The 25,505-nt window shown below is 42.6% G+C and overlaps 2 long non-coding RNA genes across 2 annotated transcripts in view; one reads left to right on the forward strand and one right to left on the reverse strand.

The window, feature by feature from the left end:
* The window catches only part of LOC112657568 (uncharacterized), a 49,440-nt gene extending 41,757 nt beyond the window's left edge, over positions 1-7,683 (reverse strand). Inside the window, exon 1 of the long non-coding RNA XR_007412268.1 lies at positions 7,607-7,683. This is a non-coding gene — a long non-coding RNA (uncharacterized LOC112657568). The remainder of the gene's footprint in view (positions 1-7,606) is intronic.
* LOC112657631 (uncharacterized) lies at positions 1,323-20,008 on the forward strand. The gene is made up of 3 exons (XR_003135186.3): positions 1,323-1,416; positions 17,039-17,461; positions 18,566-20,008. It is a non-coding gene; the product is annotated as an uncharacterized LOC112657631 (long non-coding RNA).
* Positions 20,009-25,505: the final 5,497 nt, after the last annotated feature.

Here is a 25,505-nt window from a genome sequence, read left to right on the forward strand (position 1 = left end):
AGGATCGCGCCCTGGGCCAAAGGCAGGCGCTAAACCGCTGCGCCACCCAGGGATCCCAAAACATCTATATGATAGAACACTATGCATAAGCAGAAGAAAATTTAACGTTCGTAAAACATTAAGTGAAAAGATTTCAACACTACTATTTCAGTTTTGTATTCACACACCAAAACTAACAGAAAATAAATCATGCTATCAGTGATTATCTCTGCAAATTGAGAATACTGGTGATTTTTACTTGATTCTCATTGTTTACCTATCTTTTTAATAATGTTGTTACTACATTTTTAAAAGAATTATGTCAAGATTTATCCATCTGTCACACGTTTATGTTATTCTAAGAAAAAGGCAATATTCTTACTGATTGAGGCAAAGCTTTGGGGGGACAAACATTTCATTCATTGCTTTAATATTTTATCTCAATTATTTTAACATCAGATTGATATCCCACATCTGTGCAGCACTTTGCATCGTACAATGCACCTTTACCTTTGCACAAGGGTCTTCTAGCGAAGACCTCATCCCAGACAAACAACTAATGATCTATACCTACCATACATAGCACAGGTAACTAAATCTTGCTGAGGTCTTTGCTCCCTCTTAATAGAAATTACACTGTGAAATAGAGACTAGAAAGAGCCTTCTTGTAAAGCCTTAGATCTACGTTGTGTCCCCCTTTCTGACACTGTGGGTCTTCACAGAATTCCCAGCATGACTCATATAAAAGAGAGACAGAGGGATGCCGGGGTGGTTCAGTGGTTGAGCATCTGCCTTTGGCTCAGGTCCTGGAATCGAGTCCCACATCAGGCTCCCTGCAGGGAGCCGGCTTCTCCCTCTGCCTATGTCTCTGCCTCTCTTGTGTGTCTCTTCTGAATAAGTAAATAAAATCTAAAAAAAAAATGTTAAAAAAGAGACAATAAGACATCTGTCTTTCTCCACTGCTGTTCTCATCACATCAAAGATTAACGACCACACAGGAGGTACAAAACCGTGGAAGCCATGGAGACATCTGAATTGATATCTTGTAATGTTCATTTCATTTTCCAGTGACACATAAAATGTTTTCTTCAATGTGACTAATATCTGCATTCAGAGACACCTCAAATGTTGGCTAGTATGTTAGTGATACTGGGAATATTGGAAACGGGAGTCTGGAGTAGTCCGCATGCTCTGCGCTGTTGGGGGCCACTTACCGTCTGCAGGTGAAGCACACTGCTTGTTCTCAGAGGATGGGAAGAGCCAAAGTGTTGAGAAACAAGGGTCAGTACAAGGGTTAAATGAAAGCGAAATCATGCTGACCCAGAAATGCAAATCAATGTGCCTGAGCTCTCTGTAGAACTTGTGCCTGAACACTCTATTCTTTCTCCAGATTACCTAGTGTCCCGAGAGAGGCTCCAGCGATTTAGAAAAAAAGAGGTAAGTGTGGAGGGAGGCATCAGGCAGCAGTGGAATCTAATTTCATTTGAGAAGCATCTCCACAATTTATAGTGGACTTCTCACGGCGGGGGAGCAGTTTTGAAGTTTATTTCCCTTTCTTTATACTGCTTTTACTACCTCTACTAGTCCAAATTCAAAGCTCAAAATCAGAGGTGATTTTAAAACTGTATCTTAATGATTCATAAAAGTAAGGGCATGCAAGTGTAGAGATTTATAATGCTCATCTGCATTTCATTCTACAAAGTTGCAAAGCATGCAGGAAGCTCCCAAATGCTGAGAGAAAGCTTCCTGAGATATAAATTCCAGGTAAATAGCATCATGGTTCTCATCGCTAATGGAATTATGAGGGAGAAAGGGAGGGAAGACAGGGAGGAGAGAAGTAAGGGAAGAGAAGAGAGATGATAAATTAGAGAAGAAAATGGGTGCAGATTTAAAAGAAAAAGAACAGAAACCAAAATCAAAGAGGGACTCATAGGGGGAAGCATGGAACAAAGTAAGGCAAGGATAGATAGCAAAAAATCTTGTAAATGGGGGTCGAGAGCTAAATGGCTCAGGCCTGAACCCAGGCTCCACACCTAATTTCTGGGTGACTTTAAGCAAGTTACTTAACCTCCTGGAGGCTTGCTGAGAGAGCTTAATTGCAAGAATCTATGCAAAGCGCCCGGAGTAATGGGAGTAATGCCGGGGCAGGATGAGTGTTCAAAGATCACAAGCTAACTGGATAGCCCCTTCCGGGCCCAGAGGGAGGAATGAGCCAGACTCCCAACCTGTACCTTCCTCTGTCTCCCCACCTGAGGTCCTTTGATGAGAATGGCCATTTGGGGTCCTGGCCATACACCAAAGACATGGAGTGCTGAGCTTCTGAGTTCAAATCTGTTCTGTTACTTGCCAGCTGTTAGTGTGTTAATTTAGGCAATAAATACTTACCAACTATTTACTCCCTTTAGGTTCTGGGCTAGAATCTAATGAATGAAAACAGACATACCGCACCCTCACACAGCTTACAGGCTCATGGGAGAGCCAGGGAGCAATAAAATAATTAAGCAAGTACAAACAATATTAAAACTATCAAAGAGGGGCACACATGCCATAAAAGTATATATAAGTCTTGAGGAAGACACTGTGGAGCTGAGCTCTATCAGTGGAGTGAGCAACAGCCTAGACTATGAAAGGGACATAGTCCCTTAGTTCATAGAACCATCTAGGCTGAAGGAATAGCTGGAATGGTGGAAGCCCAGAAAATGAGAAGAGACTGGAACAGTCATCTGGAGCCAAACCAGGCAGGGCATGGTGGACCTGGTTAAGGACTTTGGTCTTTACTCTAAAAGAGAATAGAAACATCAGTGGAGGATTTTGATTTTGATTTTGATTTTTAAAGATTTAATTATTATAAATAATATATAACATAATAATTATATTATTAATAATGTAATTATAAAAATAATAAATTATTATTATGAGAGACACAGAGAGAGAGGCAGAGATCAGGCAGACAGAGAAGTTAGGCTCCCTGCTGGGAGCATGATGCAAGATTCAATACTGGGACCCTGTGATCACACCCTGAGCCAAAGGCAGATGCTCAACAACTGAGCCACCCAGGGGTCCCAGTGGAGGATTTTTATTCACGAAAACTACATGATTATACAAGGGTTTTGAGAAGACCACTCAAGCTTTGGTGTGGCAGATAGATTTGAGGAGGGCAAGGTAGACTCCTGAGGTGGCTACTGAACTGTGCGTGGAGAGCAGATGGTGGCTGGGGCTGAAATGGAAGCCATGCAGGGTGTCTACAGATGGGTAGATGTTACATCAGCAGGACTCAAAAGTTGGACATAGAGGGAGGATTCTTCACTGGAGGAAGTGGATGCTAAAATTGTCATTCACTGAGACAGGGAGCGCTGAAGAATGCCAAGTTTGGGGGAGGCTTGTTCCTTGGTTTAGCGTTACATACCTTTTACTTGTGTGACCCCAAGGAAGCCTTTTCCTCTCTCTGCCTTGAAGAGATCCTTGTGAGGATTAAATGAAACCATTTACCTGTAAATGCCTGACACAGAGTAGATGCCCAGTAGCCGGTAACTGTGTTATTAGGATTTTAGACAAGAAATACTGAAGCAACTTTGTCTTGGCCTTCCACAGAGGGCAAGATCCTTTACTTTCAGTCCAGATATCATCTTTCCTGAGAGAGTATCTGACCCACAAATGCAAGATCCTAGAGTAGAATGTCCCATTTGAGCACAAAGTAAATCAGGATTCTTGGATTACACTGGGGAGGAATTCACATTTAATTTATGAGAAGATTCCCCAATCTGCCCTCTTTTCAAAAAGGATTATTATGAGAAGTCAAGTTCTGAGACTTGTACACACATTTTCTTGTTTTCACATCCTGCACAGGGAAATCTACATCTGACTGTCCAATTTATGAACTTTTAGGATAAACATATATGTTTAACAAATGTTTCTTAAGCACTTCCTTTATGTAATGAACTATGGAATACAAAGACAAATAAAACACATTCCTTGTTCTTAATGAGTTTGAGGGCTGGTAGGAGTCACACATACATATTAAAATACCATGAGGGAGTGAATGATGAGAGATAGTGGGGAGCGAAACTCTCAAGTCTGGAAGTAGAAGATCCTAAGTTTCAAACTAGACCCTGGAACATAAGCTCTGCTTTCAAATGCTAGGCTGACCCCATGGTTTTGGTGGTGAAGGGTCCTATTTAAGTTTGGGGTCTGGAAAACCATCAAGATGCATACAGCCTCAACCCCAATAGAACAGAAGATGAAGATACTATCAGGTCTAGATATAATAAACATACAGAGTCAAAAATCATTACTAAACTAAATTTTGGGAAGGTAGAAAGGGAAGATCTGAAGTGCTAAGTCTAAAGAAAAAGAGGATTTGCTAAAAAGCAAGATTTTCCATTAACATTAGAGAACTATTCATACAGACAGAGAGGCGATGGATATAACGTCATGGTTGACACCATGGTTTTGCCTCATAAAAGTAACTTGAAAAAAAATCCACAAAATTCTGCCCAGTGTTAGGTCTGCTAACCACCTTTCAGTGTCAGCTGAGGAACAGCAAACTCAAGGAGCCAGCTCACCCCACATGTTCTGGCACTTTGTAAAATTTCTTCTGAAATTTAAATTAAAACCAGTGCTTCAGTAATGAGCTTTATTTTCATCCACACAGCAATTTAAACATGCCATTTATTTTCTGTCTGCCATGAGACTGGGAAATGAAGCATTATTGAACATAAAGCAAAGCTAATTCTAGGAATTTCCAAAATCAAAGACTATCCCTAGAACATTTTTACATCAAGAAAGCTTGAGAGTGAGTTCTAGAGAGTCCACTTTCTAGATGGTCTTGTCCTCTGAGCACTGAAATGATGAAGGTCTGAACATTCAGTGAATTGCTTGAAATAAGAGTCTAGCCTTTAGTTAATAGTTTCTGTCAGTCTCCTCATTTAATCCCAAACAAGTTATTGGTTTATACCACCCCTTCTAGCAGGCTGGTTGCCATTAAGCAGAAAAAGTAATTCTATTAATGGAAAAATCAGTGTCCAACACATCCTCTAAGACTTGACTCAAATGTCACCTCCATTACTGCCTCCTTGGTCATTATACATGGCTCTTTTAGAGTCTTTGTCACATTGAATGGAAATTGGTTCCAGTGCCCCATCTGTTCTTCTACACTGTGAGCTCCTCAAGGGCAAGGACAGGAGCATATGCATTTTTGTGACATGATACCTGACATATATAGTAGGTATTGTCAGACATGGAGAAAAGCACAGAAGGAAAATTAGGGAGACAAGCGGACCAGGGAAGTAACAGAACTGCATACCTTCCACAGTCATACACAAAGAAAAGGCAATGAGAGCCACCGGAGGTATGGTGACATGTCAGGTTGGCCACTGAAGGAACTGGAGGTCAAGCAAGGACCTGACCGGAAGAGGCTGTCCTTTCTCCCAGCAGCCTATCTCTTCTCTCTGACAGTGATTTTTGCCTTGCGAAATTTCCCCTTGGGTCCAGCTCACAGGTCAAAGGGATGGAGCAACCCCAGAAGCTGTATGTGTTGTCTGAGGCAAGTCCCAGGCTCCCACCCAAGTAATACACATGTGGCTGGTGTTTGAGGTCCTTGCTGGTTTTTGTTTGTTGAGTTTTAATGGAGAGTGGAGAGGAAGGGATCTTAAAGGCAAAGGTGCCTGTGAAATGAACACTGTGGGTTCTACACGTGCTGGGTACTTGAGGAATAAACCTAGTTGCACAACCCACTCAAGATACACCATGAAGTTGCATCACCCCATTATGTAAGCCTTTATCAAGGCAGGAAGGGGGAGGGGATAAAGTCTACAACCAAACAGGAGTGCAGATGAAAAAGAAAAAAGTGACTCTGAAGTTTTCAGCTATAGTGAACATCTGTAATTTGTAGTAGCAATCAGGTTTGATTCACAGAGGTAGCATGTAAACTTGGCCTTGAGCTTCCTAGTAACCAATGCAAAAAGCATTAATCAAATGATCAATGATCGCATAAAAAGTTCATGACATTCATCAGACAGAAAACACAGTTGTTCCAGAAGTGCCAGCTGTTACTCAGTACTTAGAACTGAAAGATGTGGTCACACAAGTGTTTTCATAAAGAGTATCAGGATAACATCCTCATCTACATTTCCTTTAGTGCACAAAATAGCACTTATTAGGCAATCATAATATTCTTTTTTGGAAACCAATGGCATATTGCCACAGTATAGTTCAGTAGAAGCAGCTTTACAAGGAGTCATACCATGTTTCACGTGTTCATCGGACTTAATTGTCCAACTTAACCCAAGACTCTAATCCCATTCTCCCATTAACCAGCTACGCATGTCTCCAAGGGTGAATCATTTGCCTGCCCTGGGTTTGAACTGGATGGTTTCTGAAGTCCAGCTTCAAAGTTCTAGAGGTCTATAAGGTTTATTACTTTGTTTTTCAGAAAAGCATCAAGCTTTCAGTGTCCTTGAAAGTGTGAATCCATCCTTGTAGGTATCTGTACCTGAGTAGCTTATGCTCATAGGAGACGGATATATTTAATATATCTCAAAAACCTCAAACCATGGTAATGTGTCAGAAATTGGGAAAATCCAAAACAAAAAAGGGAGAGACTAAGAATAGGAGTGGAAGAATGACAAACATAATTTTAGCTACTTGAGCATTTAGCTTGAAATCAACCTTCGTTTCTTTAGGAGTACTTTAATAATGATGACAATAACAGTCATAAAATTTGCTCTAAATGAGCCTCTAGTTTCTCATAGGCAGTGGCGGCAGCAGCAGCAAACACTTATTTGGCGCTTCCAACCTACGAGGCCCTATTACAAGCGTGAGATACAATTACTCTTCGAATGCTCACAATAATTCAAAGACGTAGATTTTCCTATCCAATTTCACAAATGAAGAAACTACCACCCTGAGGGGTAGAATAACTTGCTTCAAATCCTGTGACTTGATCCAGCGTTCAAGCCGGCTCAGGATCCAAGGTCTAACCAGCACAGGCACTGCCTCTGGGCCCCTGAGGTCAGAGACTGCTGACTCTCTGACAAATGGCCTCACTCTGTATAAATACTGGATATTAGAGCACCTTCCTCTCAAAATAAGGTTTGGTTGGAAAAAAATATATGTAGGGCTTCTAAGAAAAGCAGCTCCATAAGTGCAGAGAATAATAAAGATTTTAATGATCAATGATTACTACCCGCATAACAATTACTCAAAAAACAATCCTCCAGCTCTCTTGGAAAATTGAAGGTGGTCTCCCCTGTGCTGCCACAGCAGTCAGTGACTCCTCTGGTGAAACTTGAGCAAAGAGACCACCCTAAAAGTCAACAAAGTTGGGATTGTAAGGGGGTGGGTGGGCAGGCTCCCCTGGGGAGCAAGGGAAGGCCCTGGTTCCATTGTTAGATGTGCATCTTCTGGAAAGACCCGGGACCCCAGCCTGTCTTCCTCTTGGGTCACATGACATATTAGTCTTTGCTCTAATATCTCCTCTTCCTTCTAGCTCTTCTCTCCTCCCCTCCCAGCACATACGTGCCTGTTTGGAGATGCAGGAGAGGAATGCATTTGAAGTACCTAGCACCGATCTAACAGATAATCACGTGTAATCACACATCCAGGAATCACGTCTCATACATCTAATTACCTTTCTTCAGAGGATCTCAAAGCACTTTTCAGATAGTAATTAATCACCTCTTCTTAGGTATTTCCTCCTAAGACCTGAAAAGAGAAACACAACAATTATATGTCTTGCTCTCTAAAGAGCTACCAACATTTCTTTTGAAACAACATATGCACACACCCACACACACGTATGCACGTTCAGGGAGAGAGGGAGCCAGAGGAAGAGAGAGGAGGAGAGAGATTTTTTAACAGTGACACAGCAGTGGAATTCTTCACATCCTGTCCTGTGCTCGCAGCAGGGGTGGCACCCATGTCATCTGTATACCATAAGTGTTAATAATGATGTAGTTTTCCTGCACATCATGAATGAAATGGAATCCATTTTCATCTGTGAAATTGCCTGCCTCCTTTTATTCATTCATCTTCTCGAAGCCACCCATACCCTGACTTAGCAAAACCACCCTTGTCTCATCTCCTAGCTCATTTTATAGTCCTGAAGTGCAGTACTTCCTTCCTAAAGAACAGTGTATCTCCAAATTGGGTGAAACAGTTCTTAAAAGTTGGCTACTTTCAAAAATCAATGAAATGTGCTTAGCCCTTTGGTTTCTCTCCTACCTGTCAAAATAAGACCTGGGAGAAACCTGGGAACTGCTGATGTCTCAATATTCACTGTGGCTTCCTTCTAGGAGCCCCACCTCCAAACCTGACATGGCTCCAGTGGCTCAGCCTGGCCTGAGGGGCAGCTCCTTGCCATTTCTGAAAGGAGTATATCATCAGTGACCAAAGGGGACAGCTCCAGGCTGGTGAAGCCCAGATACTGTGAACAGTAACTTCCAGCCCTTTCCAACACAAAGAGGCAGCAGTCGTTGCCTGCCAGCCTCAGAATGAGCCTACTAGCTAGGAGTTTCCTGGCTCTTCAGCAGAGGTTTGTCATGCCTCTCTGGGGCCTGAAGATTGGCCTCCTCAGACAAACAAACATTTGGTTAGTGTGAAGGGTAATCCAAATTATGATTAGAAACAGATTACCCAGCTCAAGACTTATGTTTGGCCAGGAACAAAACCACACACCCAAATCCCTAATCACTTTCCAGGAAGAGGCCTCTCTTCATCTGGGATTGGGAACAACAGCCTTTTCTTGAACTTTCAATCTTTTCACATATTTCTAGATCCCTGTGCTTCTCCTTGAGGCACCAGCCTGGAAGTAGCCTCCAGCCAACCCCAGAGTGTTTGAGCATACTCTGCTGCCAACGTGGCCAGGGTATGCGTGCAAAGCATGGTCACTAGCAATTGGAGGATCCAGAAAAGTTGATTTCTAATTTTCTAATCACCAGGATTTGGAATAAGAGATGAAATGAAATCATCTCAGAAAGTTAGCCGGCAATTTTTACCCTCTCCCTGCTATGAGTATATGAGTACCACCCGTAACTATCTATCTATCATCTATCTATCTATCTATCTATCTATCTATCTATCTATCTATGTCTGTCTCTCTCTCCCTATCCTATCTCCCCTTCCCTTCCTCTCTCTCTGTCTCTCTGTCTCTCTCTCTCTCTCTCACACACACACACACACTCATCTTGGCAGCAGCTGTAGCCAGACAGTATCTTCATCCTGGATGCCTTCTTGATTCCCAACACACAGCTGCTAGGTTGGCCCTCACTCACCCTCTCCAGCTGTTGTTTGCAGAATTAGAAGCTGGACAACTGAGGGAAAAGAGGCAAAACTGTGCTAAGTGAAGGAGGATAAGACTAATGTACTCCTTTCTTGGAATCTCAAAGATCCAAGGACTGTGTTGGGGGGATCAGGACTAGCCATCAAGGCACCAGAAAACATCCTCCACCTGCCCTCACCCATGCAACTGGAATCCCAGGCCTTTCTTTAGGTGACTGAGGAAGTGAAACAATTTGCTATTCCAACTACTACCCCTGTGATAACAACTCCCAAGTCTTCATCTTCAGCCCTCACTACATTCTTGAGCTCCACATCTGAATTTCCAGGATCATATCTAGACAGATATCCTGCCAGCCCCTCAAATGCAACATGATCTGTTGTGAAGGCCCCCATTCCCAGCCTAGCAGACACTTGCTCCTCAGTTCCTCTTCTCAGTGGCGTCCTCCCCCACCCCTGACCCCAGTATACATGGGCTTGAAACCTTGAACTTGAAACCTTCACAGCCTTCTTCTCTACTCCTACATCATTCTATCTCTCCAATCTGCCCTCTTATTTTCATTTCTATGGAAATGATTCTCTCTCACCAAAATTACTGTATTGCTCTGCCTTATTTTAATCCTTCACCTAGACTTTTTTTCCTAAATAGTCCAAAGTTTGCCCCCTGCTTCTAAAACGTCAATGCTCTCCTTGATCTATGATGTTTCTAAACAAGTTTTTCAAGGACTGCCATAGCATACCCACCACTCCACTTTTTTCTTCTCATCTGTCCTTGGATCCCTTCCTATCTTCCAGCCATTACAAATTACTTGTCTCCCTGGAGCATGGCAAATACACCTTGCTGTTGTTCATGCTACTTCACCCCTTTCTCAGTGATTAACCCTGAGTCCCGGACCAAATGCTGCCTCCTCACCCAGAAAACCTGTTTCGTCTTCATCCCCATGATACTTTTTTTTTTTTAGAGTAGTTCACATTTCATATATACATCTTATGCCTTTGCCAGTCAATTCCCCTCATGCTATATATGAGAATACTGAGACATGATATCTTCATCGACTACTTAGCTGCTCAGGAAATAGTTGTGGATTAAAACCAATTCCTAGAAAGAATAGGCCAGTTCAACAAGTGGAACCAAAATAAGATTAATTGGGGGGGGGGCAGCATTGAAGGGGAAAATGTATTGGAAGAGGAATATATACGGGTGTTGCAGGTGGGGAAAGGCAAAGGCAGACCACCCCCTTACTTTCCAGTGAGGAAAAGGGAGGAAGTCCACCTCATCCCACATCTCCAGTTCCCTCAGGGATGCACAGCCTTCACCTATGGCAAGAACCTGATTAAGCAACGTCCCAATGACTCTCCTGTAACAGAGAACAAACTCAACACTGCCTTGGGGTTAAGAGTTAAGAAACCAACCCCCGGAATGAGCTCACTGGGCCAAGCACACACCAGGGAGCCTTTTCCCAGAGATTCCTTCAATGTACTAACTCGACACTAAATCTTCCCTCGGTGCTGTTGCTGATCACATATTTAAACTGCGGTTCCTCTACTTGAAATGTTGTTAAAGAAAAAGCCTCAGGGGACTGTTGATGAGTAATTACAAGGAAAGCAGGCATCCCCAGTCGAAAGTTTCTTTGAAAACTCTCAGCCCTGTGCAAATGTCTAGAAAAGCTGAAAAACTGAGGAAGACAAGGAATCGTTATTATTTAAATTCATTCAAATCTTATTTGTGGATCGCCTACCCTACTCACGGAAGCCACTGGATCTACCTGTCACACCTCACACCAGGTAGACACAGTCATCTTCCTTTTAGAAGCGAGAAAGCTGAGCTTCAGGAGCATGTGTGTGAGTTGACTTTGTCTCTTAACTAGCTTAAGTCTTTCTGAGGAAAGTCCAGGTACAGCCAATCCTGTTGTATCTTCCTCAGTGCCAGAGAATAGTGTGTGTCCAATAAGACTTGCTGAGCCTCAAAACCAAGGTTTCCTGCCCTTTTGTAGAAGCCATACCTTTGGTCATCTCCGTCCTCCCTATCAACCAGATGTCATCCCCTCTCACCTCGCAACTGCCACTTGGCCGCTGGGAGAAAGAGCCCCTCAGACTTGGCCCTGGGCGGGGCAGGAAGCCACAGGAGCAGTGCCCCCAGCTGCCCCTGGAGGCCTCGCCCGCAGCCAGGCCACGCCTCCCACGGTGTTCCCAGCCAATCAGGGAAGGTGGCGGGGTTTGGGATGCTGCTCCTGGGAGACCCGCACTCCTCCAGGGTTCAGCTTTGGCTGGCTGGCCTCTGGAACTTTCCCTAGGCTGCGCCAAGATGCATGTGATGGTGCTCCCCACCTTCCTGTCTTCCCTTCTTCACTCCAGGATTAGACTTGCATCACACTCTGATGACTCTCCCGGCTTTCCCCTCTCCTGATTTTTTTTCCCAAATGGCTTCCCCCGAACAAAATCTTGGCACAGTTAATCCTGTGTTGATGTCTGATTCTTGGAGGACTATTAACACATTCCAGTTTTTTGCTCTAATAGATTGCCTATAATCTTTGTTCCCTTCAGAGTATTTAGTAGGCAACGATTGTGTGCTGGGAGTACGATGGTTAACCACAAAAGTATTATTTAAGCCCTTTAGGAGCTGGTGAAGAAATCAAATAATTTCAAAAATTTAAGGCAGAAGGAGCTATGAGAGCTGAGACGGGGAATTTGATGTAATCTTTAGGACTGTGAGAGAATCCCCTGAAGAGAAGGAGCGGTTTCAGATGAGACCTGAAAGATGAGGAGTTAACCGGCAATGGTGGGGAGTAGTTCAGGCTGATGGAACAGAAGGTGCAAAGGCTCTGAGGTGGTAGGAAGCTCAACAAACAAAAGGACACAAAGGCAAGGAATGCAAAGCAATGAGACTGAAGAGAAAGGCAGGGCCCATCTCAGACAGCCTTGTGGGCCACCTTGGAAATTTAAGATTATTTATCTTTCAAGACTATGGTTCTTTGAAAGCAAGTACCCTGCAATAGCCCTCTTTGCTTGGCCTAGTATAATGGCTGGCACAGAGTATATGCTCACTAAATATTTATTGAATCAAAGTACTAGAAATCAATAAGGAAATTACTTGATTTTTTCATTATTATCCCTAATATCAAAGATGTAGCAAATCAGGACAAAGTATCAACCAGGTAGAGGCTTCTGTGCCCCACCGGCTATAAAACTAATGATAACAATGAGGATGATCATTCTCAGGCATTGATTCAATCCTTGGAGATGTGTAAACAGAGAGACAGCATAGCAGTGGGCACTGTAGCGGGTAGGAACATGCCCTGGACCAGACTGCCTGGTTCAAATACTGGCATTACCACCTCGCTCCTGAGTGGCCTTGAGGATGCTACTTAACATCACCATGTCTCAGGGTCCTCATGTGTAAGGTAGAGCTGATCCTCTACCTGCACCGGAGTACTGGCAGGAAGACTGTGGGGAAATCACTATGTGAGGCTTCCTTAGCAAGCTGCCTGGGGCATAACATGTGTTCAATAAATGGTACCAATTGTTAGTATTCAAACATGGTTCTCTCCATCGAGATAAGAGAACATTAGCAGGGAGATTTCCCAAACCAGGATGAATTGTCATGAACCATATGTCATCAGAACTGCGTGGGATCACTTATGATGCAAGAGACCAACTTTGGGGACCAGCTGGGTGGGTTACAAAGCCTGGGGCCTGGCCAAGAGACCATGCCCAGACATGCACTCTATACACTTGGATTCTGAAACCCATACTGATACTTATGTATAGATCTGCACATCAGAGCAGGCAGTGAACCACTCCCATCTAGAGATATGCAGTACCCTCCCCAGGCGGGCAGCAGCTGGGGAAAGGACATGTTGCTTCTAGGTTTTCTGTCCTGGAGGACAGAGGCTGTGCCTTTTGGATTCATTTCAGAACATCAAAATGAAGCACTGTGAGCAGACCTAGCTCAGTTCCTGCCTTTTGGATTTGTTTTTCCATGTTGGACATTGCAGTTAGAGCCCCAGCTTAGAAGAAAATGCCTATGGAGTCAAAAAGGATGAAAGGGGAAAAACACCTGGCTCCTTCCCCAAGTGCTGTGTCCCAGCTGGCTCCGGCTGCCTTGGAATGGGGCAGGGTGGTTGGGATGTAATTGCCCAGGCAGAGATATGAGGTATGCAGGCCTACGTGCGCTGCTGCACACACCACCAGATTGGGAGGGACTCTGTTTAGCGAGTGTCCATCTGATAACAACCTGAACCCTTAAGATGCCAGTTGCCAGCCAAGCTGGACATGTCCGTACAGTGGCACCCAGAGGTCCAGGAGACAGAACAAAGGACCTGTTATTGACTCAGTCCTGTGTTAGCACGTCATCCTCACCAAAACAAGTCTTGAGCCAGGCTGGCATAGAGGCTGTATCCAGGAATTCCAGAATCTAGAACAGAGATTGTCAAATTCTAATGGACTCTCTGATGGCAATTTCAATGCTAGTCATCGAACCTGAGTTATCTTGCTAGGATTTGGTACTTGGGTTCCTCTCCCTAAGAGTATTCTTTTCTACACTTCCCATTGTCACAAGGATCCATGGTGCTGGCTCTCTTGGGGCCCTCTTCTTTAGGGCACAGCATCCCCCAAGACCTGAAACCTTCCTTCCCCCCATTTCACTAGGATATAATAATATTAATTATGGCCAACACGTTTACTACTTACATTGACCACTTACTGCTTTAAGTGATTTACATAAATCTTAACTCATTTACTTATCGCAGCAACCCTATGAGATGTGCTCAGTTATTTTTCCACTTAATAGATGGGTAAACTGAGGCACCAAGAGGTGAAATAATTTACCCAAACACATGTAGCTAGTGAAGTGGAAACGCCAGGAAGCAAGTGCAGGTACTCTGGATCCAGCATCTCTGCTCTTACCCATCATGCTATCTTTCCTCTCTATCTGTGACCAATTTCTTCCTGATTACAAAATTTTAAAGGCATCATATTCCTAGGTCTGTTTTTTCAGAAGGAACTGCACTTTGGTACAGAGCTAGGATTTTCTAACTTCCTATTTTGTGTATAGTAGAATAGGGAAATGTTTCTAAATTAGGAGAGGCTAGGAAGGAAGCTATATTGTTCAAGAACTTGATTAATTAATCATATTAATCACAATATGAATATTGATTCATATTAATCACAATATGAATATTGAGAACTCTGGTATTTTTAGCCAAGTGAGTACTTGGGAAAAAGTATCTCTCTGTGTACACAAGCTCTGCCTTGGAGATCCTGGCATAAGAGAGACATACTCAGCCCAGTGGAGGAACGGGGTGCATAGTTAGGATAAGCTGCTGCTGACTCCTGGTTTTGTTTTGTTTGGATTTTATTTATTTATTCATGAGAGACACAGAGAGAGAGAGGCAGAGACATAGGCAGAGGGAGAAGCAGGCTCCCTGCAGGGAGCCTGCTGCGGGACTCGATCCCAGGATCCCGGGATCATGACCTGAGCCAAAGGCAGATGCTCAACCACTGAGCCATGCAGGTGCCCTGACTCCTGGTTTGTTTACAGCACTGCCTCCTCACACGGAGAAATTACAACCTTGCATATCTAAGCTCTGGACCCAAATTGGTGAGCCATTCCCAGGGAATTTGTCCCAGAAGGAACTCCTTGCAGCCATGGAAATGAAGGAAGAAAGGGAATGTTACTAAGCATATACTCAGCTAGGATTTAATGCTCACAGAGAGTGTAGGATGTAGTTGTTATCTTCCCCGTTTAGTGGCCCAGAGGTGTCATATATTCAACTAATGTAAAGCCCAGAACTCAAACCCCATTCCCAAGGAGGGAAGGACTCAGTGCCAGTCCAAGCCCCACTCTCCCTGGAGCTTTCCCTGAGTCCTCAGACCCACATCCGTCCCTCTTTCTTGAAACACCTGTATTACTTTGCCACAATCCAATGGTTACCAACATTGTTTCCTCCTGGGCCAATCTTGTAAGCCAAACAGATGATAACTTTTAGGGGGCAGTGGCTGTGGGTTGAGTATTTCAGGGCAGGAAACTGGGAGAGGTAAAGACCTAGAACCACAGCCTGGTCTCCCTGATCAAGGGAGTTGCCAGCTTGGCTTCATAAATTATATCACATTATCTGGTAACAGCCTTCATGTTACTCCTGCCCTCCTTTGTCATTCCCTTTAAAACTCCTTGCAGTTGGGTCCAGACATTCCAAAGCATCCCTCAAAGTAAGTAACCTATGACTGCATTGTCACTCACTTGGGTTTGGCGCAAGAGGAATAGATAGCCAAGTTTTCAGTCCTGCTTCTGCTTTCCAATAGCCCACCATCCTGCAAGCTCCTCTTCCGGGCATGGTGCCAACTAACATGAGACCCAAGGTCTAATCTCAGCTTTCCCTGAACCCCAACACTGCAGACTAGAAATAATGCATTGCCACACTGCGGGCACACTCAGACATGCCTGTGTCACCACCAAGTCAACGCCAACATACATTTCAGGAGAATTTACAAGGCAGAAAGCACCCTCTAATTTAACAAAAAAGCAAGAGGGCTGGGTGTTTCCTTTCTTTCCCAAAGCTAAGACACAAAAGCTTTCCTCATATTAAAGAGCCGGAACCCACCCAACCTGATTCTCTCCTCTCAATCAACAACAGGGACAAGGGCATACTGAGTCACGTAAAGAGGCAGCAAGAGGAAGCTGTCATCTCTGTCCTACCACCTCTCCAGGGTATGGAATGGCAAGGGGTTGTCAGCTGACTGCTTCCAAGACAAGCGGGGTGGTAGTCTGTTTCATGTCCCCTGGCAACTTGAATCCCACCTCACATCATGACTTACTACAAAAACAGAGCAGGGACAGCAGAGACAGCTCTAAAATAGGATGGTAAAGACTTCAAGTATAGGTCCTTCTTGATGCCTCTCAGCTACTTGGACCTCCCCATTTTAAGACAGAAAAAGTAGGCCATTTTACACTCAGCCCTTTTCTGAGCCCAACTCGTCTCATTAAAACTTTTCTGTCCAGTGTGCTATTCCCTCTCTGCCTTTTACAGGGATGGTTTCCCCACTCTGACTCCAGAAAAATATGTTGGTGTATTTGCATCTATTGCACGGCAATGATTGCCACCTTCCTACCTCCTCCTCCCGGGTTATAGAAGCATCTTAAATGTAGAAAATTCCCTTAAGTCGGACTCACACTTTCAGCTCATTCCAGACTAGTAAAGTATGAGCTATGGTTCTCCTCAAATCCTTACTTCTCAGCTACTTCCTCCACCTGCCCCTAAGATCTATCGTGAAGGATCCATTTGCCTAAGGCAGGAGTTCCAGGTGATAATCATAGGTTTTCCTGTCCCTCCTCTGATTGTAGTCCCCTCCAATTTCGTCTCAACTGTGGTTATTCTTGGTGTAATGCTTCCCCAGGGATGTGTGTGCAGTTTGGTTGAGGAGAAGGAACTAGAGACAAAGAGTGACTCCTTGCCCTCCTCCTCCCTGGCACTGTCCACATCCCTCCATAGCTCATCTACCGTGTTTTTGGAAGGAAGGTGCCCATAACTGTCCTTCAGAAGTCATGGAACTAGCTGTGCTTCTCAAAAGATGTGTAGTGAAGAGCCAGTTCATTTGTTTTGTAATTTCCAATCCATTATGAACTCCAACTTTTATAAAATAAAAATAAGTTACTAAAAAAGAGTTTAAAAGACATGCAAAATATAAGTCCAACTTTTTTGTTATTAGATCCAACAGTTATAAAATTATACTAGCATGTTGTTATAAACGCTTCTAAACACTTGCTCTCAATTTCTCACCTTATTCCCAGGCCAGCACAGGTGTGAGTAGCCCCGCTCTAACATGAGGCCTTTGCTGCTTACTTAACCAAGGAAACCCTGAACCTCTTGTCTATGCAAGATGGGAGAACAGCCAACATCTCAGCAGGTCAGCGATGCCCCCATCTGTATGTTCCAGGGGCTCATTTCCAATTCTTCCCCTGGGGTTCCAGAAATATCTCTAACATTAGAATAATGTTGACTTCCTTCGGAGGGGATCTGCCTGCACTTCTCGCTGCTAATCTGGACCTACCTAACCCTAAAGCACATTGGAGAGCAATGAGGAAACCACATGGGAAGGGACAGGCAAACACTGGCAAGTCACTGTCCCAGACCATCCTGTGTAGAACCGATGGGTATTTGAAAAGTATCCTCAAGACATGTGAAGGGTCTGAGAATTGTCATCATTGGGGCTGGTAAGTCATGGCCCACCCAGGCTTGCAGTAACGCAAGTGCCAGCTACACAATCAGCTGCTGTTTATTCAAAAACCTGTCACTGGAGCCAGGAGTGGGTGGGGGCAGTCCCCAAATGGCTATAGACAGAAGAGGGTAAGCTTCTCTGCAACATTCAGGAGGGCCTGGGAATTCAGTGGGAGGAAATGGTGACCCAGTTTAAATACTTTCTTTACTTCCAGAAGAAGCAAAGAAATCTCAGTGTCTGCTATAATGAAGGACTGATTGCATGTGAGGAATAAAATTGAGTGTGATCACCTTTTAGTAGGAGGAAGCTGGAAAGTGAGGTAGGAAGTATAGGATGGGGAATAGGAGTCTATTTCCTTGCAATAATTTTAAAAACAGCTTTATTGGTATGTAACTGACATACAATATAATTTGCATATTTACAATGTACAACTCAACGAGCTTTAACATACATGTACACTTGTGAAACCATTACCACAATCATAAAAATGAATATTGCCATCACAACTCAAAGTTTTCTGGTGCCCTTTTAGAACCCCTGCCTCCTACTTCTTCCTTCCTTTCCTGCCTATAAGTCAAGCACTTTCTATTACTACAGATTAGTTTGCATTTTCTAGAATTTTTGTATAAGTGGAATCATACAATATGTACTGTTGCTCTGATTTCTTTCATTCAGCAAAATTATTTTGAGACTCATTCAGGTCGTTGTATCTATCATGTTGTTCATTCTTTTTTTACTGCTGGATAGTCTTCCACTGAGAAGCAATTTTACATTGCAAGCAAGGTTAGCCCATGACTAAGATTTTGAGGCATTAAGGGGAATTTATGAAGATTTGGGCTTTCCCTTAGAGTGGAGTTTGTGGCTCCTATCTTGGAGAATAACAAAATTTTGCTTCAAAATTAAGGAGAATAACAAAGAAAAATCAGGCACTGAAGACTCTTAAATGATAAAAAGGATTTTGTACTATCCAGGGTTTCTGGGCTGTGAAGCATAAGAAGCAAGAACAGGAGAAACCAGGGACCATCATTCCTACCCAAGATACTTCTCAGCTTTTCTGACTTTCAATTTCTAATTCAGTTTGTTTCTTCTCTTGTTATAGGAAATACTCTGGTGAGGATATTCCCAACATAGATGTGGTTTTTTTTCTTTTGGAGTCACCAAAAAAGGAAGTCTATTCTGCAATCACAAGTAGAGTTACCCTTCATTCACTCACTGAACGTTTCTTAGGTGTCTTCTGTATACTGGGCATCATACTGAGGATACAGAATCATGGCAAAGACTTATAAATATACTTAGCTCCTGCTTTCACAGAGTTGTAGGGTGTGCAGGCTTCACAGCTGGTTATTTTACAACAAATTCCTTCACGATAAACGAGACATCAGAGATGGCAAACAGGTCAACCTGGTGGTTGGGGCCAACCCGTTACCATCATAGAGACTAGAAGACGTGATTGAATGTGAATATGGTGGCAAAGGAAGAGTTCTGGTTCATAAATTGTCAGGAAGCACAGTGTTACATCGACAGTGACAGAGAATGCAACCCCAACTCCCCCATATAGGGTAGTGAGGAAGATGGGAAGATTTAGGGAGCATATGGAATGTCTCTTGTCCCCCCAAAATGTGTTTTGGACATGCATATTATTGTTTGTCCTACCAAAAAGTAGAGAATCTATTTTTCTAAATAGGTGACAGTATTCTAATAGAAATTATCATTAAAAAGTCAACCAGTATTTACTCCCAATCCTTCTGTCATAGAGTTACAGTAAAAGAACACAAATGGAAAGTAGCAGGATACAGAACTGAACGAATAAGATGATGATTACAACAAAACAAATAATCAACCTATTCCTTGGAATGGAAGGGTCTAGTGAGGAAATGTCCAAAGAAAACATCAAAAAAGTTTTAAACAACAACAACAACACTTATTTGGTCTTCTTCAGGTTCCCTTTTGCTAATATTTTGCTATTAAAATTTTGAAGAACTACTTTGAAACACACTCTTCATGGAAAGTCATGGGTTCTCAGCCAAAGGAAACCAAAGTCAACCATCTGAACTTGTCTGTAGTCCAGAGAGAACCCTGGCCATGGAGGGACTTCGGGGAAACCAGTGACAGAGAAGTGGTGAGACCTCGTGGAAGGGTGTTTGCCAGCCTGAGGCTCCACCCTGAGGTACAGGGAGTGAAGAGGAGGTGCAGTTGGAAATGGGACTACAGTGTAACTGGAGAGCAGTGCGGAGGCAGGCGTGAGTATACAGACAGCCTCTGAAGGGCCAGAACCAATGAGGCCAGGACCTGACTGGGTGACCATGAGAGAGTCACTTTATTGGGCTTCACGAACCTTGCCTATAGAAGGAAAGGCAAGACCGGACAATCTCTAAGCAACTTTCTAACTCTAAACATATGGGAATCTGAATTGTATGATTCATTTCAACATTTAGCCATTGAAGACCCTGGCTGTACCTGAAGCACTGTAGGTCAACAACCACAAACATCCTCCTTGATTTAGCTCATGTCAATTAAAAACAATTGAATACCTGTTACTAAATGTATAGTGGTATATATTTTCCAGAAAAGGGGTTCTGCAAAAGCAGTCCCTGATTAGAGCAAGGGCTAACAGAGCAAATCTACCTCTTTCACAATGTGACAGTCCATCTGGTTAGGGACAGAGGAAGAGGGATTTTCCAGGAGTTATGGAATGGAAACTGACCCATAGCTCAATGGGGAGATGCCAAGGCATCAAGAACAGGCCTGCTGCCTTCATGGGGACTGCTGTTGGAAGAGGTGGTCCCAATTTACTCCCAGAGCTGTCTCCACTTACCACTCTTGACTGAAGTTAGAGGTAAGTTGTCTGTTGGTGAGGAATGTGAAAACTCACGCACAGAGGGGTGGAGCAGGAAGCTGAGGGAAGGTCAGAGAGAAAACAAAGGGGTTTCCTGTGATGAGTCACTGCCTTCTGGGAAACAATTTCAGAAGCCACTACGACATCCCCAGCACCTGTCCAAAACTAGTATTTATGCCGAAATAAAATGTGGCAAACGAAGCACCGAACCACATCTGAGAGCCCATAGGCCACGTACAAAGCAGAAATCTGGGAAAGAGCCAGGCCAGACCAGACACATGTGACAATTTGCACATCATCTGCCAGAATCTCCCCAAGCTGGGAGACTGTGGGTGGGCTGAAGACTTTCAGTTAAAGTTCTCCTTTTCTTTAAATGGAGCAAACTCTATACTGATCTTTCATTTGATAGTTTCAGCTTAGATTTTCATATACAGGTTTTTTCTTTTGTTTTTTCTTCCTATTGCCTTGTAGGATGAAGGTCAATGAAAATCAAAACTTTTAACTGTAAAAATCTTGAGTAATCTAGAAAGAAAACAAATTTGACTATAATTCTGGGAAAAGGATTTGCTGGATTCCATATGGGATGAATTTCTCTTCTTCGTTTATGCTGAACTGAAAACAAAACCAACATTTTTTCCTCAATCATTAAAAGGGTGAGGTTTATATGTAGTAGGGTAAAAAGCATATAGACAGTCTCGGGCCACTCTTGGATAGTATATATAATAAAACTAAGAGTAAACCAAGGCATAAGAAGACATAAGGCCTAGAACTAGGGGATCCAACTCAAGAGATAGAGGAAAGTTCCAGGGTGATGGTGAGGAAAACATGGAGCAGTCCTGGAGAGCCACCAGTCCTGATGGGGGTGGGGGTACAGGAGCCTCAAGGAGGGCTTTCTCTCTCAAGAAAAAAAATAATAATGTTTGCACATAGATCAAGATGTGATTAACAGTTATGAAAAAAAAAGCTCTGTATAGATAGCCAAGCAACTAAGCAGATTAAAACAAAAATAAATCAAGTATTAACTCCAGGAGCAAAGGGTTAGATAAAATAGGAAGAATAATCCTAGTATAATATATGGCTCAGCCCTAATGATACTTATATACTTATAAAAATGTGATCACTGAATATTCATTTAATCTATATTACCAAACAGTGTTAAGAACATATTTGGAGAAAGGGAGGAAGAGAAGAGTGAGAGACATGAAGGACACAAATGTAAGAAACCAAATCATTATCTTACACAGTGGAAGTCAATGTGTAATATCTAAACCCAAAAAACTAAAAATAGCATTATAAGCTTGTTATTAAGAAAGTTTTAAGATTTAGAAGTAGTAGTCTCTAGGGTAGAATCAAGTGGGGGTAGGATGAACACAGCCAATATTCTTGACGTAAGAGTTGTAGTACTCTTTTGACTTTTTCAATTACATATATTACTTCAGTTAAAAAAACTTTTTTAAAAAAAAAGACTTCAGGGTTTTTTGTTTTGTTTTGTTTTTGTTTTTAGATTTTTATGTATTTATTCATGATAGAGAGGGGTGAGGGGCAGAGACACAGGCAGAGGGAGAAGCAGGCTCCACACCGGGAGCCCAATGCAGGACTCAATCCCAGGACTCCAGGATCACACCCTGGACCAAAGGCAGGTGCCAAACCACTGAACCACCCAGGGATCCCCCAACTTCAGTTATTTTTTATTTGAGAGAGACACAGAGTAGAGCGAGAGAGAGAAGCAGACTCCCTGATGAGCATAGAGCCTGAGCCCAACATCGGTCTCCATAACCCTGGGATCATGACCTGAGCCGAAGGCGGACACTTAACTGACTGAGCCACCCCGGTGCCCTCGCAGAAAAAACTTTTAAGAGTTTAGTCTAGGGGTGCCTGGGTGGCTCAGTCAGTTAAGCATCCAAATCTTGGTTTTGGCTCAGGTCATGATCTCAGGGTCCTGGGATTAAGCCCTGTGTGGGGCTCTGTGCTCAGTGCAGAGTTGGCTTGTCCCTCTTCCTCTCCTCTCTCTATCTCTAAAATATTTTATTTTTTTAAATAGTTTGGTCTGAAGGCTCTTTTCTTCCCCCTCTTTGGATCAATGCAGAAAAAGGGAAAAAAGAAAAAAGCATGTTATAGAAATTATTAGTATGAGACCATATTAATAATGATATCTATTGTGTGCATAGAAAAAAATGCAAAATGACACACATCAAGGTGTTAACAGTGATCATCTCTAAGTGGTAGAACGACAATTTTTCTTCTTTTTAAATTTTATTTTATCTATATTTTATTCTATCTTAATATATTTAATAACATTTAACAAGGATCATATATTGCCTCCATAAAGAAGAAAAACTAATAAAACCTTTAAAATTAAAAAGAGAAAGAAAAGAAGAAGAATGGAACAAAGGAGCCAGGGGAGTAGGTTTGAGTTCAGAAATCAGGCCCTACTTCTTCCTAGGTTTTTCTAACATTAGGCATGTTTTTATCCTTTTGGGGCTTTAGATTCCTCAGTTGTAAAATGGGGATCCTGTTATCTGCTCTGTCTCCCTAGAGAGGTTATTGCAAAAAGTGCGCAAAGCTGCCCAGTTGCAAAGCATGTGTTAAACAATAGACGTGGTAAGGGCCATAGGAAGAACATGCATAATAAGGAACTCTTTGTACTTCACGCAATTTTTGATGGCATCACTGCCCCCGTTTCCTAGAGATGTGCATTCACTCAGAGCTTCCTCAGCCCGACTCAGGGAAATCCCTAGGAAGCTCCTTTCTGAAAGGAGCTAGAGGATGAAATTCAAAGACACCTTCTTTGGGCTCTTCCTCCTTCCTTTACCTTCAGGGGAAGCCTTGCTAAATCAGATCCTCTCTCCCCACCCGTATTCAGAAACCTTCCATTTTCCAGAATGCACTGAGTTGCCCCTCATTCCCCATTGGGCCCATTCCCCCAACCACTCCCACTCCTGTTCCCACCTGGACCCATCCTAGCTGGACACTGCCACACTGGCATTTTGCACAGGGCCTCAGAGACAGCCTCAAAGGCATGTTCCTCCTAAGATCTCTACCAGGATAAGACATCTTAGTCCTGAAGACATTCCCCTCAGAACTGGGTTGCTTTGAATGGCCCAGGACCAGGATCCAGACTACAAGGGTGGAGGTGAGTATATTTAACAATTCATTTCTATCCAAAGCCTTGGAAGTCAGGCAGTAGCCCTCCAGACAAACTGTAAGGCCTGAACCACCAACCTGTGCTCTGACTTGATGTTGACCATCAAATCCGTTTGCCCTGCATTGACACCAAGAAATGCTCTAAAAAGAATCCTGAACTAGGAGTTGTTAGAGAATCCAATCCCCAGTTTTATCTCTACCTCTGACTAGCCATGAGATCTTGGTGAGTCATTAACCTGAGTCTCTGTTTCCTTATCTATACAATGAGACAATGACCACCTGCGTTCACAGCTTCTACCATCTTTATTTATTGTTTCTAGAGTTGCCTCTTAATCCACTTTCCCATTTTGCTTTTCCTCCTGTCTTTGTAGCTATCAGCCCTTTTGCCCTGTATCCAGGATGTAAGGTCAACATGCCCCTGAGGAAAAGGGGAGCAGAGCTGCCTCTACCTCCCAGTCTCCCGGACACCAAGGCTCTCTGCTTCCCCCATGGGGTCCTTTCTTAGGCAGCTCTCCTCAAATAGCAAGCTACCTGGAAGTAAGAGTCACTGAACATATGGAAGACACCCAGGAGCTATCACGGGGCCCTTGATAGAATAATGAGATTTTCCGGGGAATCTCAAGGACCCTCTCTTTACATAGGAAAGATCACAGAGAGCTGTTTTGATTTTTAAAATAAAATTTAAAAATTAAAAAAAAATTTAAAAAAATAAAATTTAGTCCTCAAACTGTTAAAGTTACAAACTTAAACATCTAGGCCTTCCTTAAACTTTTTTTTTTTTTAAGATTTTATTTATTTATTCATGAGAGACACAGGCAGAGGGAGAAGCAGGCTCCACACCGGGAGCCCAATGCAGGACTCAATCCCAGGACTCCAGGATCATGCCCTGGGCTGAAAGCGGCACTAAACTGCTGAGCCATCCAGGGATCCCCAGCCTTTCTTAAACTTTTAAGTTCAATTTAGAGATATTATTAATCTTTATAAATAAAGCAAATGTTAATCACATTTAAGAGGTTTTTAATTAATGTTTGATTCCAGTTATAAATTCAGTTTATGAAACTCAAACATTTAAAAACATGTTTATATTATATTTAATATGTAAATGGTATAATTTTATTATTTAAATTATAAATACATTTGATATTTATATATCACATATAATAAATATGATATATTCAATCTTTTATAAGTATATCAGTTGTCTAAAAATCTTTAATAGCTCTAATAAAATAAACTTTAAAGTATGACAGATCTTATGGTCTCTCAAGTATGCCAATATTGGTAGTAATTTTAGAATGTCTTTTAATTTAAAATTACAAAATTAAATCAATTTCTTAATTACATATTTAAAATGGTCAAAAAATGACATTACTCTAATGGGCAATTTTCCTTAAATATTGTAAATACTTAAAATACCAAATGTATACAAATTAACAAAACTATTATGAGTTTGATGATTCTCTTAAACATTTCTACATTTACTTATAAATCTTTGGAAGATTAAAAATGCTGGAGCACCAGGGTGGCTCAGCTGGTTAAGCATCTGCCTTCAGCTCAGGCCATGATCCTGGAGTCTAGGGATTGAGCCCTACATTGGGATTGAGCCCCACATTGGGCTCCCTGCTCAGCAAGAGCCTGCTTCTCCCTCTCCCTCTGCTGCTTCCTCTCTCTCTCTCTTAAATAAATAAAAATCTTTTTAGAAAATGCTAACCCAAAGTCCAGTATTTACATTATGGTTCACTTTCAGTGCTGTACATTCTATTGGCTAGTTAATACAAACGAATAGTGACACTGTAACATAAACTATAGACTTGGTGAGAATATGATCTATCAGAGCAGGTTCATCAATTTTAACAAATGTACCACTCTGCTGGGGGATGTTGATAATGATGGAGGCATTATGTGGACATTATGTGATGGACAGGGCATCCGCAGGCAATCTCTGTACCTACCCTTCAATTTTGCTGCTCTAAAACCGGACATAAAACTGCTCTAACAAATTAAGTCTTCATTTTTTAAAAAGTTGCTTTCCCTCTAAGAAACAATGTCAGCTTAAGTA

Source organism: Canis lupus, chromosome 8 (genome assembly GCF_003254725.2).
Source record: "Canis lupus dingo isolate Sandy chromosome 8, ASM325472v2, whole genome shotgun sequence".
Lineage (NCBI taxonomy): Eukaryota > Metazoa > Chordata > Mammalia > Carnivora > Canidae > Canis > Canis lupus.